Source organism: Pristiophorus japonicus, chromosome 19, assembly GCF_044704955.1.
Source record: "Pristiophorus japonicus isolate sPriJap1 chromosome 19, sPriJap1.hap1, whole genome shotgun sequence".
In the NCBI taxonomy this organism is placed as follows: Eukaryota; Metazoa; Chordata; class Chondrichthyes; family Pristiophoridae; genus Pristiophorus; species Pristiophorus japonicus.
Window position 1 is genome coordinate 56,714,566 of NC_091995.1, and position 17,385 is coordinate 56,731,950.

Genomic DNA, 17,385 nt, shown 5'->3' on the forward strand with positions numbered 1-17,385 from the left:
TAGGAGTCTACCTGCAAAACATAAAAAACATTAAACCGTGCCACCCGACCTGGGTGACACACGAGACATTTTTTTTTAAATCCCAAAAAGTTAGTTTGCAGGTGCAGCAGGTAATCAGGAAGGCGAATGGAATGTTGGCCTTCATTGCGAGAGGGATGGAGTACAAAAGCAGGGAGGTCCTTCTGCAACTGTATAGGGTATTGGTGAGGCCGCACCTGGAGTACTGCGTGCACTTAAGGAAGGATATACTGGCTTTTGAGGGGGTACAGAGACGATTCACTAGGCTGATTCCGGAGATGAGGGTGTTACCTTATGATGATAGATTGAGTAGACTGGGTCTTTACTTGTTGGAGTTCAGAAGGATGAGGGGTGATCTTATAGAAACATTTAAAATAATGAAAGGGATAGACAAGTTAGAGGCAGAGAGGTTGTTTCCACTGGTCGGGGAGACTAGAACTAGGGGGCCCAGCCTCAAAATACGGGGGAGCCAATTTAAAACCGAGTTGAGAAGGAATTTTCTTCTCCCAGAGGGTTGTGAATCTGTGGAATTCTCTGCCCAAGGAAGCAGTTGAGGCTAGCTCATTGAATGTATTCAAGTCACAGATAGGTAGATTTTTAATCAATAAGGGAATTAAGGGTTATGGGGAGCGGGCGGGTAAGTGGAGCTGAGTCCACGGCCAGATCAGCCATGATCTTGTTGAATGGCAGAGCAGGCTCGAGGGGCTAGATGGCCTACTCCTGTTCCTAATTCTTATGTTCTTATTATGTTCTTATAAAGGGTATGGGGAGTGAGGGTGAGAGTAGGATTAGACTGGGTGGGATATTAAAGTGTATGGGGAATGAGGGGAGAGTAGGATCAGACTGGGTGGGATATTAAAGAGTTTGGGGAGTGAGGGGGCAAGTGGGAATAGACTGGGTGGGATATTGAAGGATATGGGGAGTGAGGGGGAGAGTGGGATTAGACTGGGTGGGATATTAAAGGGTATGGGGAGTGAGGGGCGAGTGGGATATTAAAGGGTATGGCGAGTGAGGGGAGAGTGGGATTAGACTGGGTGGATATTAAAGGGTATGGGGAGTGAGGGGAGAGTGGGATTAGACTGGATGGGATATTAAAGGGTATGGGGAGTGAGGGGAGAGTGGGATTAGACTGGGTGGGATATTAAAGAGTATGGGGAGTGAGGGGAGAGTGGGATTAGACTGGGTGGGATTAGACATATGGGGAAAAATACCAGTGCACTGTTGATGGGCTGAATGACCTGTCTGTGTGTGGTAGCATTCTGTGATTGTGTGATGATGAATGATGTGGTGTAATTGAGAGAACACTAACACAGACAGTGCTAGTCAGATATCACAGAGCAAAACCCAAGGGAGAGGCAGAGGACAGGATGTGGTCCTCCACTGATTACCCAGTTGGAGAGGAAGTGCGGGAGATTTGTGATGTTTCGATGTTCCTGACCATCGGAGGTGGGAGATTGGAACCTCCCAGCTACCTGGTGACACAATGAAATATCAGCGACACATTTACAAAGCTCGGTGGGAATGTAAGCTGTGAGGAGGACACAAAGAGCCTGCAAAGGAATATGGACAGATTAGCGAGTGGGCAATAGGGTGGCAGATGGAGCGTAATGTGGGGTAATGTGAGGTTATTCACTTTGGTCGGGAGAATAGACAAACAGAATATGTTTTTAATGGTGAGGAACGATTAAATGTTGGTGTTCAGAGAGATTTAGATGTTCTCGTACAGAAATCACAGAAAGCTCACATGCAGGTACAGCAAGCATAGAATCATAGAGATTTACAGCACGGTAGGAGGCCATTTCGACCCATCGTGTCCATGCAGGCCGACCAAGAGCTATCCAGCCTAATCCCACTTTCCAGCTCTTGGTCCGTAGCCTGATAGATTACGGCACTTCAAGTGCACATCAAAGTGCTTTTTAAATGTGGTGAGGGTTTCTGCCTCTACCACCCTTTCAGGCAGTGAGTTCCAGACCCCCACCACCCTCTGGGTGAAGGAATTTCCCCTCAAATCCCCTCTAAACAAGCAAATGACATGTTGGCCTTCATTGCAAGGGGGTTGGAGTACAAGAGTAAGGAATTCTTGCTGTAATTGTACAGGGCTTTGGTAAGCCTACACCTGGAGTACTGTGCACAGTTTTGGTCTCTTCATCTAAGGCCTTAGAGGTGGTGCAAAGAAGCTTCATTCGATTGATCGCTGGGATGAGAGGACTGTCTTATGATGAGAGATTGAGTAGCTTGGGCCTATACTCTCTGAAGTTTAGAAGAAAGACAGGTGATCTCATTGAAATATACAAGATTCTGAGGGGGATTGACAGGGTAGATGCTGAGAGGTTGTTTCCCCGGGCTGGAAAGTCGAGAACTAGGGGACACAGTCTCAGGATAAGGGGTCGGCCATTTAAGACTGAGATGAGGAGGAATTTCCTCACTGAGTGTTGTGTATCTGTGGAATTCTCTATCCCAGAGGGCTGTAGAAGATGAATCGTTGTATATTCAAAGCTGAGATGGTTAGATTTCCGGACTCTGGGGAAATCAAGGGATATGGAGATCGGGCGGGAAAGTGGGGTCGGTTGAAGATTAGCCATGATCTTAATGAAAGGCAGAGCAGGCTCGAGGGGCCGTATGGCCCACTCCTCCTATCTCCTATGTTCTTATGATCTCTGGGTGTGGCTCAGGTCAGTCTGTGCCGGCCGGTGTTGACGTGTGAAATCCAAGTACAGATCAGCTCTGACCGAGGCTCCCAGTTCAGAACTGTCAGCTTCACACAGAACCAGAGTCCAACAAGATGGGGAGAGAGATCGGGCCTGTTAAAGGAGGCATTGGGCGGGGAGCCTGACAGCACCTTCTGTGGGGGGGGGGGTGGGGGCGGAGGTTGTTGCTGCTGTTTCAGGGGGAATATCAGTGGGTTATAGGATTATCAGTGTGTTGGGGTACATGTGAGCTGCTCACATTGCGGGGCCGCGGGTGAGAATGGTGCGTGTCGGGGAGGTGCGGCTGAATCTCCCCATAAATAAACCCCTGGCTGTTTAAAGTGAAAGGGAAACAGTATGTGGAGCTGGGGGTTTTGGAGTGATTCACAGGGAGGGGTTTATCAGCCCAGGAGAGTGTGAGAGAGAGCGAGGAAGACGGGGGGAGACAGAGAGAGGGAGACAGAGGGAGAGGGGGAGAGCAGTGAGAGAGGGAGACGGACAAAGAGTGTGAGAGAGACAGGGAGACAGAGACAGAGAGAGAGAAAGGTAGAGAGAAAGAGAGGGAGACAGAGCGAGAGGAAAAGACAGAGAGAGAGAGTGACAGAGGAAGTCAGAGGGAGACAGTGAGAGAGACACAGAGAGGGGGAGACAGACAGAGGGAGACATTGAGAGGAGGGAGAGAGACAGAGGGATTTCTGGAGTAATTCACAGGAAGTTTATCATCCCAGGAGAGGGAGAGTGTGTGAGAGGGAGACAAAGAGTGTGAGAGAGACAGGGAGACAGAGACAGGGACAGGGAGAGAGAAAGGTAAACAGAGAAGGAGAGGGAGACAGAGCGACAGGAAAAGACAGAGTGACAGATGAAGTCAGAGGGAGACAGTGAGAGAGACACAGAGAGGGAGACAGAGAGAGGAGGGAGAGAGACAGGGATTTCTGGAACAATTCACAGGAAGTTTATCAGCCCAGGAGAGGGAGAGTGTGTGAGAGAGGGAGACAGAAAGCACGAGAAGGAGTGAGAGAGAGGGAGACACAAAGGGAGGGAAACACAGAGGGAGATAGTGAGAATGGGAGACAGAGGGAGAGAGACAGAGAGAGGGACAGAAAGAGAGAAGGGGGGGGGGAAGACAGAAAAGGAAGAAAGACTTGGATTTATATAGCACCTTTCATAACCACTGGGCGAATCTAAGCGCTTTACAGCCAATGAAGTACTTTTGGGAGTGTAGTCATTGTTAGAATGTGGGAAATGCAGCCGCCAATTTGCGCACAAGCAAGCTCGCACTAACAGCAATGTGATAATGACCAGATAATCTGTTTTAGTGATGTTGAGTGAAAGATAAATATTGGCCAGGGCACCAGGGATAACTCCCCTGCTCTTCTTCAAAATAGTGCCATGGGATCTTTACAACACTTGAGAGAATAGACCGGACCTCGGTTTAACATGTCATCTGAAAGACGACACCTCCAACAGCACTACACTGGAGTGTCAGCCAAGGTGGGCAAAGGAAACGTTTCAAGGACACCCTCAAAGCCTCCTTGATAAAATGCAACATCCCCACCGACACCTGGGAGTCCCTGGCCAAAGACCGCCCTAAGTGGAGGAAGTGCATCCGGGAGGGCACTGAGCACCTCGAGTCTCGTCGCTGAGAGAATGCAGAAAGCAAGCGCAGGCAGCGGAAAGAGCGTGCGGCAAACCAGACTCCCCCACCCTCCTTTACTCCATCGACGGTCTGTCCCACCTGCGACAGACTGTAATTCCTGTACTGGGCTGTTCAGTCACCTGAGAACTCACTTTTAGAGTGCGAGCAAGTCCTCCTCGATCCCGAGGGACTGCCTGTGAGGGTGATGTGCTCAAGTCCCTGGACTGAGACTTGAACCCACAACCTTCTGACTCAGGGGCAGGGTGCTACCCACTGAGTCACAGCTGACACTGAGAGGGAGAGAAATAGAGACAGAGAGAGGGAGAGAAATAGAGATAGTGAGAGAAATAGAGAGGGAGACAGAGAGACAGATTGAAAGGTCCCGTTCCAGCCGCGATTCCGGGAAACTCCCGCTCCGACCGGGAACCCTGGGCTCAACACAACACATTCCGTGGTTGACCAATCAGAATACACCTCTGCCCATGAGTCATCTGTTGCCGGGCAGAGTGAGAGAGTTCAGGTTTGCTCCAGTCCAGCAAAGCAACAGCCTCTGTCGCCCCCTTGTGGAGAAACGATGAACTTCAGAGAATTCTTTATTCATTGTTGGGATAGTGGAGAGGGAGAGCCAGTGATAGTGGGACAGAGAGTCAGTGATAGTGGGACAGAGAGTCAGTGAGGAGGGTGGGACAGGGAGAGTCAGTGATAGTGGGACAGAGAGCTAGTGATAGTGGGACAGAGAGTCAGTGAGGAGGGTGGGACAGAGCCGGTGAGGGTGGGTATTATGTATGCAATATAGGTACAAACTGAGTACTGTTTAGCTAAACAAGGTACAATCTTGTTCTGCTTTATTACGGCCCAAAGTGCCTGACTCACAAAATGGCTGGTCTTTTATGCTCAGTGGCCTCCAGCAATAACACCATCTGGTGGCTACAAACAGCATGTACATATATGACAATACCCTCCTCTGAGATCTTGTCAGTCTTTCACAGGTTGAGACGGTCCGGTGCTTTACGCTCCTGGGTTGACCGTCTCAGTTCCATTCCGGCCTTGGGTGAATGTGCGGAGTCTGTTGTGGCTGGTGGCTGGATTGCTGACATGTTGGGGGTGACAGTGGCCATGTCAGGAATTGTAAGTCCATTTTTATTGAACAAGTCCGTGATGGAAATTCTGGGTTCACTGATGACCCTCGAGTCCACTGAAGACTGCTGGTAGGTTGGTTGGTCGTTGATGATTTCTTCGTCCGACTGCTCTGGCTCGTCTGTGTGCCTCAGCTTTGTTTGATCCTTGTGTTTCTTGCAAGTTTGCCCATATAACAAATACTCTGTTTAATAACAAATACTCTGTTGCCTTTCTTGGCCATGATCGTACCAGCGATCCATTTGGGACCCTGACCATAATTCAACACATATACAGAATCATTAACAGAAATCTCACGTGACACAGTTGCGTGATCGTGGTACCCTTGTTGACTCTGTCTTCTGTATTCAACATGATTACTTAAATCCGGGTGTACAAGAGATAACTTGGTCTTAAGCCCTCTTTTCATCATGATTTTAGCAGGCCAGACCCCTGTGAATGTGTGGGGTCTTGTCCTGTAACTCAGCAATATGCAGGACTAGCAGGTCTGCAGTGACCCTTGGGTTAGTCTCCTCATGCTTTGCTTGATAAGTTGTACTGCATGTTCTGCTTGCCCGTTGGACACAGGCTTGAACAGTGCTGACCTTACATGTTTTATGTCGTTAAGTTTTACAAACTCCTGAAACTCCTGACTGGTGAAGCATGACCCATTGTCACTCACCACTATGTCAGGCAGACCATGTGTCGCGAACATGACAGTGAAATTCTCTATGGTTGCCGTGGACGTACTGGATGACATCATTATGCATTCTAACTACTTTGAATAAGCATTCACCACCACAAAAAACATCTTGCCCAGGAAGGGACCTGCAAAATCTACATGGATCCTGAACCAAGGTTTGGATGGCCATGACCACAGACTCAGCGGCAATTCCGCTGGTGCTTTGCTGAGCTGCATGCAGGTGTTGCACTGACGCACGCATGCTTCCAGCTCAGAATCAATTCCTGACCACCATACGTGGGACCTGGCGATGCCCTTCATCATCACTATACCAGGATGTGTGCTGTCTAACTCATGCACAAACTTCTCTCTCACTTTCTTAGGCATTACAACACGATTGCCCCACAATATGCAAACTGCTTGAATAGACAGTTTGTCCTTGCGACGAATGTGCGGTTTGGCCTCCTCGCACATTTGCTTAAATATGGCAGACCAATCCCCCTTGAGGATGCAACCCTTTACCACCGATAATATCGGGTCCTGGCTGATCCAGGTCTTAACTTGTTGAGCCGTGACAGGGGTACCTTCATTCTCAAAAGCATCTCTGATTAACATTACAGCAAGAGGCCCATCAGTGAGCAGCGGGAGTTCGTGGTCGGAGGGGGGAGTTCGGGAGGCGAGAGGCCTACAAGGGGCCGACCGGTGTAGCTGCAGCTGGGAGGCAAAAAAGAAGTAGAAAGAAATCAAAAGGTGATGATCAAGGCCAAGGGGATAAGTGATTGGCTGGTGATTGGTAAGTAGTTTTTCTTTTTCTTTCTATATCAGTAAGTAACCTTTAGCATTGTTGTTGCCAAATTAAGCTAATCTAACAGTTAAGTCATGGCAGGAGAGCTTGGACGCGTGTTATGCTCCTCATGTACAATGTGGGAAGTCAGGGACGCTTCCAGTGTCCCTGACGACTACGTGTGTGGGAAGTGCATCCACCTGCAGCTCCTGACAGACCGCATTGCCGCACTGGAGCTGTGGGTGGATGAACTCTGGAGCATCCACGATGCTGAGAATGATGTGAATAGCACATTTAGTGAGTTGGTCTTACTGCAGGTAAAGGGTACACAGCCAGATAGGGGATGGGTGACCAACAGGAAGAGCAGTGCAAGGAAGGTAGTGCAGGGGTCCCCTGCGGTCATCCCCCTGCAAAACAGATACACCGCTTTGAGTACTATTGGGGGGGATGACTCATCAGGGGAGGGCAGCAGCAGCCAAGTTCATGGCACCATGGGTGGCTCTGCTGCACAGGAGGGCAGGAAAAAGAGTGGGAGAGCGATAGTGATAGGGGATTCAATTGTAAGGGAAATAGATAGACGTTTCTGCAGCCGCAATTGAGACTCCAGGATGGTATGTTGCCTCCCTGGTGCAAGGGTCAAGGATGTCTCGGAGCGGATGCAAGGCATTCTGAAAAGGGAGGGTGAACAGCCAGTTGTCGTAGTGCATATAGGTACCAATGATATAGGTATAAAACGGGATGAGGTCCTACAAGACGAATTTAGGGAGCTAGGAGCTAAATTAAAAAGTAGGACCTCAAAAGTAGTAATCTCAGGATTGCTACCAGTGCCACGTGCTAGTCAGAGTAGGAATCGCAGGATAGCTCAGATGAATACGTGGCTTGAGGAGTGGTGCAGAGGGGAGGGATTCAAATTCCTGGGACATTGGAACCGGTTCTGGGGGAGGTGGGACCAGTACAAACTGGATGGTCTGCACCTGGGCAGGACTGGAACCAATGTCCTAGGGGGAGTGTTTGCTAGTGCTATTGGGGAGGAGTTAAACTAATATGGCAGGGAGATGGGAACCTATGCAAGGAGACAGAGGGAAGTAGAATGGGGGCAGAAGCAAAAGATAGAAAGAAGAAAAGAAAAAATGGAGGGCAGAGAAACCTAAGGCAAAAAGCAAAAAGGGCCATATTACAGCAAAATTCTAAAGGGGCAAAGTGTGTTAGAAAGACAAGCCTGAAGGCTCTGTGCCTCAATGCGAGGAGTATTTGGAATAAGGTGGATGAATTAACTGCACAGATAGTTAACAGGTATGATGTAATTGGCATTACGGAGGCATGGCTCCAGGGTGACCAAGGCTGGGAACTCAACATCCAGGGGTATTCAACATTTAGCAAGGATAGACAGAAAGGAAAAGGAGGCGGGGTGGCATTGCTGGTTAAAGAGGAAATTAATGCAATAGTAAGAAAGGACATAGCTTGGATGATGTAGAATCGGTATGGGTGGAGCTGCAGAATACCAAGGGGCAGAAAACGCTAGTGGGAGTTGTGTACAGACCACCAAACAGTAGTAGTAAGATTGGGGACAGCATCAAACAAGAAATTAGGAATGCATGCAATAAAGGTACAGCAGTTATCATGGGTGACTTTAATCTACATATTAATTGGGCTAACCAAACTGGTAGCAATGCGGTGGAGGAGGATTTTCTGGAGTGTATTAAGGATGGTTTTCTAGACCAATATGTCGAGGAACCAACTAGGGAGCTGGCCATCCTAGACTGGGTGATGTGTAATGAGAAAGGACTAATTAGCAATCTTGTAGAATTCTTTATTAAGATGGAGAGTGACACAGTTAATTCAGAAACTAGGGTCCTGAACTTAAGGAAAGGTAACTTCGATGGCTTGAGGTGTGAATTGGCTAGGATAGACTGGCAAATGATACTTAAAGGGTTGATGGTGGATAGGCAATGGCAAACATTTAAAGATCATATGGATGAACTTCAGCAATTGTACCTCCCTGTCTGGAGTAAAAATAAAACTGGGAAGGTGGCTCAACCATGGCTAACAAGGGAAATTAAGGATAGTGTTAAATCCAAGGAAGAGGCATATAAATTGGCCAGAAAAAGCAGCAAACCTGAGGACTGGGAGAAATTTAGAATTCAGCAGAGGAGGACAAAGGGTTTAATTAAGAGGGGGAAAATAGAGTATGACAGGAAGCTTGCCGGGAACATAAAAACTGACTGCAAAAACTTCTAGAGATATGTGAAGAGAAAAAGATTAGTGAAGACAAACATAGGTCCCTTGCAGTTGGATGCAGGTGAATTTATAATGGGGAACAAAGAAATGGCAGACCAGTTGAACAAATACTTTGGTTCTGTCTTCAAGAAGGAAGATACAAATCATCTTCCGGAAGAACGAGGGGACCGAGGGTCTAGTGAGAAGGAGGAACTGAAGGATATCCTTAATTTGGCGGGAAATTGATGGGATTGAAGGCCGATAAATCCCCGGGGCCTGATAGTCTGCATCTACTTAAGTAAGTGGCCCTAGACATAGTGGATGCATTGGTGATCATTTTCCAACAGTCTATCAACTCGGGATCAGTTCCTATGGACTGGAGCGTAGCTAATGTAACACCACTTTTTAAAAAGGGAGGGAGAGAGAAAGCGTGTAATTATAGACCCGTTAGCCTGACAACAATTCTCTGCGCCAGGTCTGTGGCGAATGACATAATCATAGGCAGATAATGTCAGCACCCATCTTTGGATGCGGGATGAAGTGTTGGTATTGATACCTTTGTTCCCAGAAAACAACAAAATGAGCGGCTTGTGATTGGTCTCTAATTCGTACCTCAGACCTTTTGGATGCATACGCAACAGGTTGAAGTTTTCCCGACTCATTGGCTTTTGTAACACGCAACCAATTGCATATGACAATGCGTCACAGGCCAAAACTAAACATATACATGGGTCATAATGTATCAGCAGCTTGTTCGAGCAAAGCAGATTGGTGGCTTTCTTGAAGGTTCTGTCTTGCAATGTGCCCCACACCCAGTTTCTCAATAGCTTTTCTCAATAGCATGTGCAGTGGTTCAAGTAAGGTGCTCAATTTAGGTAGGAAGTTACCAAAATAGTTGAGTATATATACTGGGGCTGTTATTAAACCCCTGGGGAAGGCAGTTCCACGTGTATTGCTGGCCCTAGAAGGTAAAAGCAAATTTGTAAACTGGTCCCCTTTCTTTAACGGGATGAACCAAAAACCGTTTGAGATATCCAGCACTGTGCAGGTGCACACGGATGCCGGTATGCTTCCAATTAGGTCGGTGTATTCTTTTGGGTTAATCACATAGGGTTAATTATGATATTCTGACATTTACAGTGTGTTTCTGCTTCATGCCTCGTGGAATGTTGTTGATGCAGAGAGAGAGAGAGAGAGAGAGAACTTGATGCACACACCATCTTGTTTATGGGATGATTGGCGCCTCGAGGTCTCATGCTTTGTGGAAGAACAGCTGGGGCCTTACAGATTAGGAGTTGGCCATAAGCCACATGCACCCATGTTTGTTCAATAGTATAAAGGAACGGAACTGTCCAGTAGCTCTTTGAACTTCACCTTGGACCGTGATTCGCGAGCGGTGCTGGGACCCCCAAGGCTCCTGACCAGCCGTCGTTGTGGAGTTCCCGACGGGTCGAAGGCTGTGAGCTTTGTTGCATCTTATCATACTTCTCTTTTCTTCGTAAACTGTATTATGTTTCTTTTCTCTCAGTAAACGGTGTTTTATCTTTACTTCATTTGTCTTGTCTCTTATTTAACATTCATCCAGATCCCGAACCTGGATCTATTATTATCGATCCAAAACATTTTGGCGTCACGAACAGGATCTGGTAAAATGTTCGAGAAAAGTCAAAAAGCAGTCTCCTCCTGTGGGAGAGAAGTATAGAATACCAGGGTGGAGCACGAGGGATGAGGGTTTTGGCTCTCTTGCCAAGGTGCTAGCCCGGTTTGGACCCCCGCAACATGGGGATACGCCGTTATTGGAACAGAACAAAGATGGAACGGTACCCCACGCGGTACTGTCTCTCCTGGAGGAATCGGGCTTCCCACAGGAGAAAAATAGTTCCTCACAAATGGGATGGATTTTGTTGACAGCATTAAGGGCGATGTGTAAACAACTTAAGGAAAGTGAGGCAGAAAATCGACAGGTAAAAACAGCTATTACCGTTTTGGAAAGTCAAAACTCGACTCTGACTGAAGCGGTCCGCACTGCACAAGAACGCGGACAAGGTCAATGAACAATCAGAAACTTTAATATGCCGTCTGCCAACAGTACAAAATAAAGAGAAAGGCAAACGACGGAAATTAGAGATAGATCGGTCAAAGGTACGTACATTGGTAGCTGGACCCACTTGGGATCCGGCTCGTTGGGATGGAGATATCTGGTACTCCTCTGACGCAGAATATGAGTGGACAGATGGAGAGTGAGGAGAATGAGAGGAAACTAAAGACCCTCCCCCATACGCTCCGGGCACGGAAGCTAGATCCCTTATGACAAATAAGACGAAACGGCAAGATGGGGAACATCTGGTAACCACTAGAGGGGTGCGTGACTTCACCACTAGTGAGTTACAAGAAATAGGGTCTCGATTTCACCAAAAACCCGGGGAACCATTGTCAGAATGGCTAACCCGGATTTGGGACCAGGGAGCATCATGCGTAATACTTAACCCCGAAGAGTTAACAAAAATACGGACCACCATATCACAGCAGTGCTACGGAATGTCCAGGGCACACGTTCGCTATGGGACATGGTTACTATAGGGGTCCGGCAAAGCTATCCCTCTGCCGTTGATTGGGAAGGGGAGGTAAAACCTTGGAATACTGTGGCGGAGGGTGCGATACAGTTGCGCAACCTGGCAACACAGAGAGGATTATATCACCAACAATATGGGGGGCCAGATCAGGAGCTCTTTACGACAGGAATGCGGGGCAGGCTGATGAAGAGTGGCCCTCCTATGATGAGGGGTGTGCTACTCGCATTACTGGGACCAGCCCAAGGGCAGCGGGTGGGGCACGCTTGCCTCTTGTTAGGACAGTTAGAGGATGCAGAAGATAGTATGCGAGAGTCGAGAACGGCTAATGCAGAGGGGGATCGGGACCAGCGACAAGGGTCGACCTCTGGGAAAGGTACAGGGTCAAGAAAGACAAAAAAAAGAATTACGCGGAGGGACATGTTCACGACTTTACTGATTGCAGGGGTCCCCAAGGGAAAAGATTGATGGAATCCCAACAGGAGCGATGTATTCTATATGGAAGCAACACTGTGTCCCGGGAACAGGGAAGGGTTAAAGGAGGGAGATAAAGGAGACTAAGTCGGATAGCGATAAGTCTGCGGATGCAGAGAAACCACCTCCCGCTAGCCTATACACCAATGTAGAAGAGCTGAGGAAGGCTAATAATCCCCTTGACTAGTGGTGTGGCCGGGATCCGGGAGTACTCCCTGTTATAACCACATCAACCCAAGCTCCCGGGGATCTGAGGCCACACATTCCGATTACGATACATTGGCGGGGGTGGGGGAACATACAAAGAGATGTTGCTTTACTAGACACAGGGGCAGAAGTTATTATTATCCATGGAAATCCTAGGAAATACACAGGGACCCGTATGATGATTAATGGGTTCGGAGGGGCAGAAAGGCCGCTGTCCGAACAATTATCAGAATGGCGTTGGGAAATGGGCCCCGCGCTGGGTAATGGTCTTAATATCGGCAGTAAAGGAACATATTATTGGGATGGACCTTTTAAAGGGAACCACACACAACACCTCGTTCGGACGATTCTCATTTGGGATACGGACGATCACTGTGATTGCAGGGGAAGCAAAGTGGGAACCAGTGGTAATACCACGGCCATCGCGTATAGTGACTATGAAACAGTACCGAATACCTGGGGGACTCAAAAGAAATAGGGGAAACCATACAAGGGCTCTTGGACACGGATATCATTAGACATGCGGTGTCCCCCTACAATAGCCCTGTTTGGCCTGTGCAGAAACCCGACAAAAGTTGGAGGATGACTGTGGACGACCGACAACTGAACAAATTTGCCCCTCCCCTGGCAACCGCTGTCCCAGATGTAGTAACTATAACAGAGCGACTGTCTGAAGAAGGTGCGGAGTGGTATGCGGTAATCGACCTGGCCAATCCCTTTTTCTCCATTCCAATAGCGGAAGAATCCCAGGACCAGTTTGCATTCACTTGGGAAGGGAGGCAATACACGTTTAAATGCCTCCCTCAGGGTTACCTACATAGCCTTACCCTATGCCACGGATTGGTGGCTCGGGACCTGGACATGTGCACGTTGGCTCCTAATGTCTCACTGGCACACTACATCGATGATGTACTAATAAGGGGTCCCACCGAGGTAGTGGTGTCAGAAGCCCTAGCTACTTTAGTCCAACACATGTGAGACAGGGGCTGGGAGATAAATCTGAGAAGGTGCAGGGCCCTAGCCAGACTGTCCAGTTTCTGGGGATCCAATTGTCTCGGGGTGAGCGAACCTGAGCCTGTGAAGAATAAAATTCAAGAAATGGCTAACCCCACGAATAAAACTGAGACACAATGGTTCGTGGGACTATTGGGTTACTGGAGGAGACACATACCTCACCTCACAATGTTATAAAAACTGCTGTATGCCGTAACACGAAAAAAGGCCCACTTCGAGTGGGGAAAGGAACAACAGGTGGCTTTTGATGCAGCCAAAAAAGCCGTAGCTCAAGCTTTACCCCTAGCCCCGCGAGTGCCTGGACAGGCTTTTGAGCTACAGGTATCCGTTACCAATGATACTGCAGTATGGAGTTTGTGGCAGGTTCAACATGGCATTCGTATACCATTAGGGTTCTGGTCTAGAAAATTGACAGATGATGCTACTCGTTACACTCCATTTGAGAAACAATTATTAGCATGTTATTGGGCCCTAACAGAAACAGAAGGACAGACAGGGGACGGTAAAGTCAGTTTAAGACCAGACCTACCCATATTATCCTGGGTTCTCTCAGAAAATGAGACACACAAGGTTGGGCGAGCGCAGCAAAGCTCCATAGTGCGCTGGAAATGGTATATCGCAGACAGAGCAAGTAAAGGAAAGAAGGAATCACCCGACTACATGAGCATGCGGCTGAATACCCACAAACAGCTGAGAGTGAACTTACGCAGTCGTCTGTCAGTTTAACCCAGGAGACACCAATCTCATGGGGCGTGTCTTTTGAACAGTTAACACCTGAAGAGCGTAGCCATGCCTGGTTCACAGATGGCTCAGCGGTCTGGCGAAATGGTCTTCGGCGATGGCGTGCTGCTGCCTTCAATCCAAAAACCCAGACAATTGTGCATGATGAGGGCGTGGGAGGCTCCAGCCAGCTAGCAGAACTAGCAGCTGTAGTCCTTGCGTTCGAAGAGGAACAGCAACAAGTACACATATATACTGACTCATGGGCAGTAGCCAATGGCATGGCGAGCTGGATGCAAAACTGGCATGAACATAACTGGCAAATAACTGGGAAAGACTTGTGGGAAAAGCACCTGTGGGAACAAATATGGTCCAAAGCCCAGAAGATGAAAATAACTGTATATCATGTGGATGCTCACATGAAGAACACTTCAAAGACCTCTGAACATAATAACACCATTGATAATATAGCCCGGGTATGGACTGTCAAAGAGGCGGAAGAGGAAGAATATGGCATAGGCAAGTGGGCCCACCACATATCTGGACATTTGGGTATTCGGGGTACGATACAATGGGCACGAAATAGGGGGTTACATTTGACTACGTACGGTGTCAAACAGATCATAAACACCTGTGAAATTTGTCAAAAGGTGCAGAATTTTCCCCTACAATGACCATATTAAGAGAGGGACTCAACCAGCACAAATATGGCAAGTTGATTATGTGGGACCTTTACCATTGCAACAACGGTTCCAATATTTGCTCACTGCTGTTGATACCTATTCTGGACTTTTGACAGCTTATCAGTGACTAAAGCGAATCAACAAAGTACGATTAAAGGACTGGAGAATTTAATCACATATTGCGGTGAGTCAGCAGAAGTACAGTCCGATAATGGGTCGCACTTCACAGGTCAAACAGTGCAACAATGGGCGGTAGACAACGGGATCTATTGGATGTTTCACATACTTTACTATCCGCAAGCTGCAGGGTTGATATAATGCATGAATGGACTACTTAAGCAACAGATTAAAATATTAACTCCCACTAACACATTGCAAGGGTGGTTAAAGGTCTTACCACAAGCAGTGCACAATCTGAATCACTGACTATTGCGGAGGGGATCTCCCATAAGCCACGTGTTAGGCAAAGTTAGTGTCCCTACTATTGAAAAAGAAAATCAGACTCAGGACACAGTTTGTGAAGGAGGAAAAGTGTGGGTGCAGTACCCCCAGAAACCCTTACAAGCAGGGGAAATCTTAGCGAAAGGAGAAGGAAACACTTATTGGGTGCTCCTGACTGGTCAAGATATTCCTCTCTGTGTTGACAAGGGTAAATTGACTACATGGGGCTGAATTAACATACTTATGCTTCCTCCCACAGGAATTCTGCCCAAAATGGTGACTTACCAACTCGTGCTGGCCAGTCTCTGTGTCTTGTTATCTGTGATTGTGCTACATCCATCCTCAAACACAGCATGGGATGGCCGTATAGGGTGGTGATTAGCTAACACTGATCATACGCAAGACAATTTTACCTGTCCTTCCGGGCAAAGCTGCACTATCGGACACTGGAACATCACTTGTGATGCATGCGGGTACTGGGGAGGCCCAGGACAGATGCTATTAACAGTAAGCACTTGGGCCAGCATCACGTTATCAATCAAGTGGTAAAAAGATATGTCAATGATATGCAATGTGCACTCCAATGTGTCGTTATTGCACAACGTCACATGGTTAAGGAGTTGGGCCCGCAACATTACGTCAAGCAATGATACTATGTCAGACGAAATTAAGTTAAATGCGTCTCTGTGGTATGGATGTACAACTGCCTCCATAATCACTGGTAGGGGGATTATGGGCCACTTTTGGTCAATGCGTGTAGTTAAACATTCTAAGAGCCCCATGGATCATTTGCAACAACTACACTCTATATGTACACCTGTGCTTACATCCCCATCCATATTAAATCTCACACTACAAGTCCGGTATGCGGACAAGCTGTCTGACACTTGTAATATAACAACAATGAAAGCAAATCTGAAAACGTCAGTAAGACAAAGGCGTGATATAGTAGCCACAATATTAGGAGGCGTAGAAACAGGAACAGAAGCATTAAACTCTATGGATATCGAGACCTTACAAAACAAAATACAGAAGGTGGGGAGACTCACTGGAGATGCAATTCGATTGCGAAATGCATGGAACAGAGGTCACACAGGACAGATGTTTTCTAGTTGGCTGTCGGACGTAATGCGGTGGGAACACATAGATAAAACTGCTCAAGAGATAGGGAGTGTCACCGGGCAACAACAAGAATTAGGTCATCACACACAATGCATGTTTGAACAAGTAACCCGGCAACTATTAAGGGCCGAGTTAGAATGTATTGCCATGTCAGGGCATGCAAATAGTTAGAGCAAAATATTCCACTTAGGGGTAAAACCTGATATGCAACATACACATTGTGATGACCAGGAGTGTAACTTTACTATGAGAATAGTCAATATCACAAAAACCAACATTTGGTGCCAGTTTATAGTGCTTCCCCACCTGTATGGCCAAAATCTGTGGGTACCCGAGTTCAAGGGTAGATGGATTGATGCTGGCATAGAATTCACCAAGCTCAAGATTGTCAAATATGGCCTTTAGGTACGGTGTGTCCTTTGCACATACCTGTGTTTGAACCATGCTCCCTACAGCATACAGCGGGAACATGTATTTGGACACTTGTACCATACAATGATACAATTTTACATGAAATCGGACAGAATCATGTTTGTATTACTCGTGTCTATCCCATTTATCTTGATGGCGCCCGTAAAGATCCTCCTCTAAATGCTTGCTTTAAAGATGTGTATACCATATATGACCTTCATTCTAATAGGTCATATCGATTGGGACGATGGAAAAATGTTGTGCACCATCGCACCGTCCTAGGCATTACTAACCTTCCTCCCACTGTAGACCTAACCCGTTTAGCTCAATTTCTAAAAGATAACCAAAAGGTCACTGACGAATTGAGCAAACGAGGGCGTACTCTTCATAGTTTGCAAGTTGCTATGAGTTACAGTGAAGGCGCCTTGGTCAGAGTTGCGACAACAGTCACTGACCTTACGGTACACCATTGGTGGGACATCTTTTACGGATGGTCCCCCAAAAAATCCGCCGCTTTGAAGCTGTTAATACATCCTATTGTTGTTTTACTCGTCGCGTTATTATTGATATTACTGCTTGTATGTATTCTTTGGTGTAGATTGC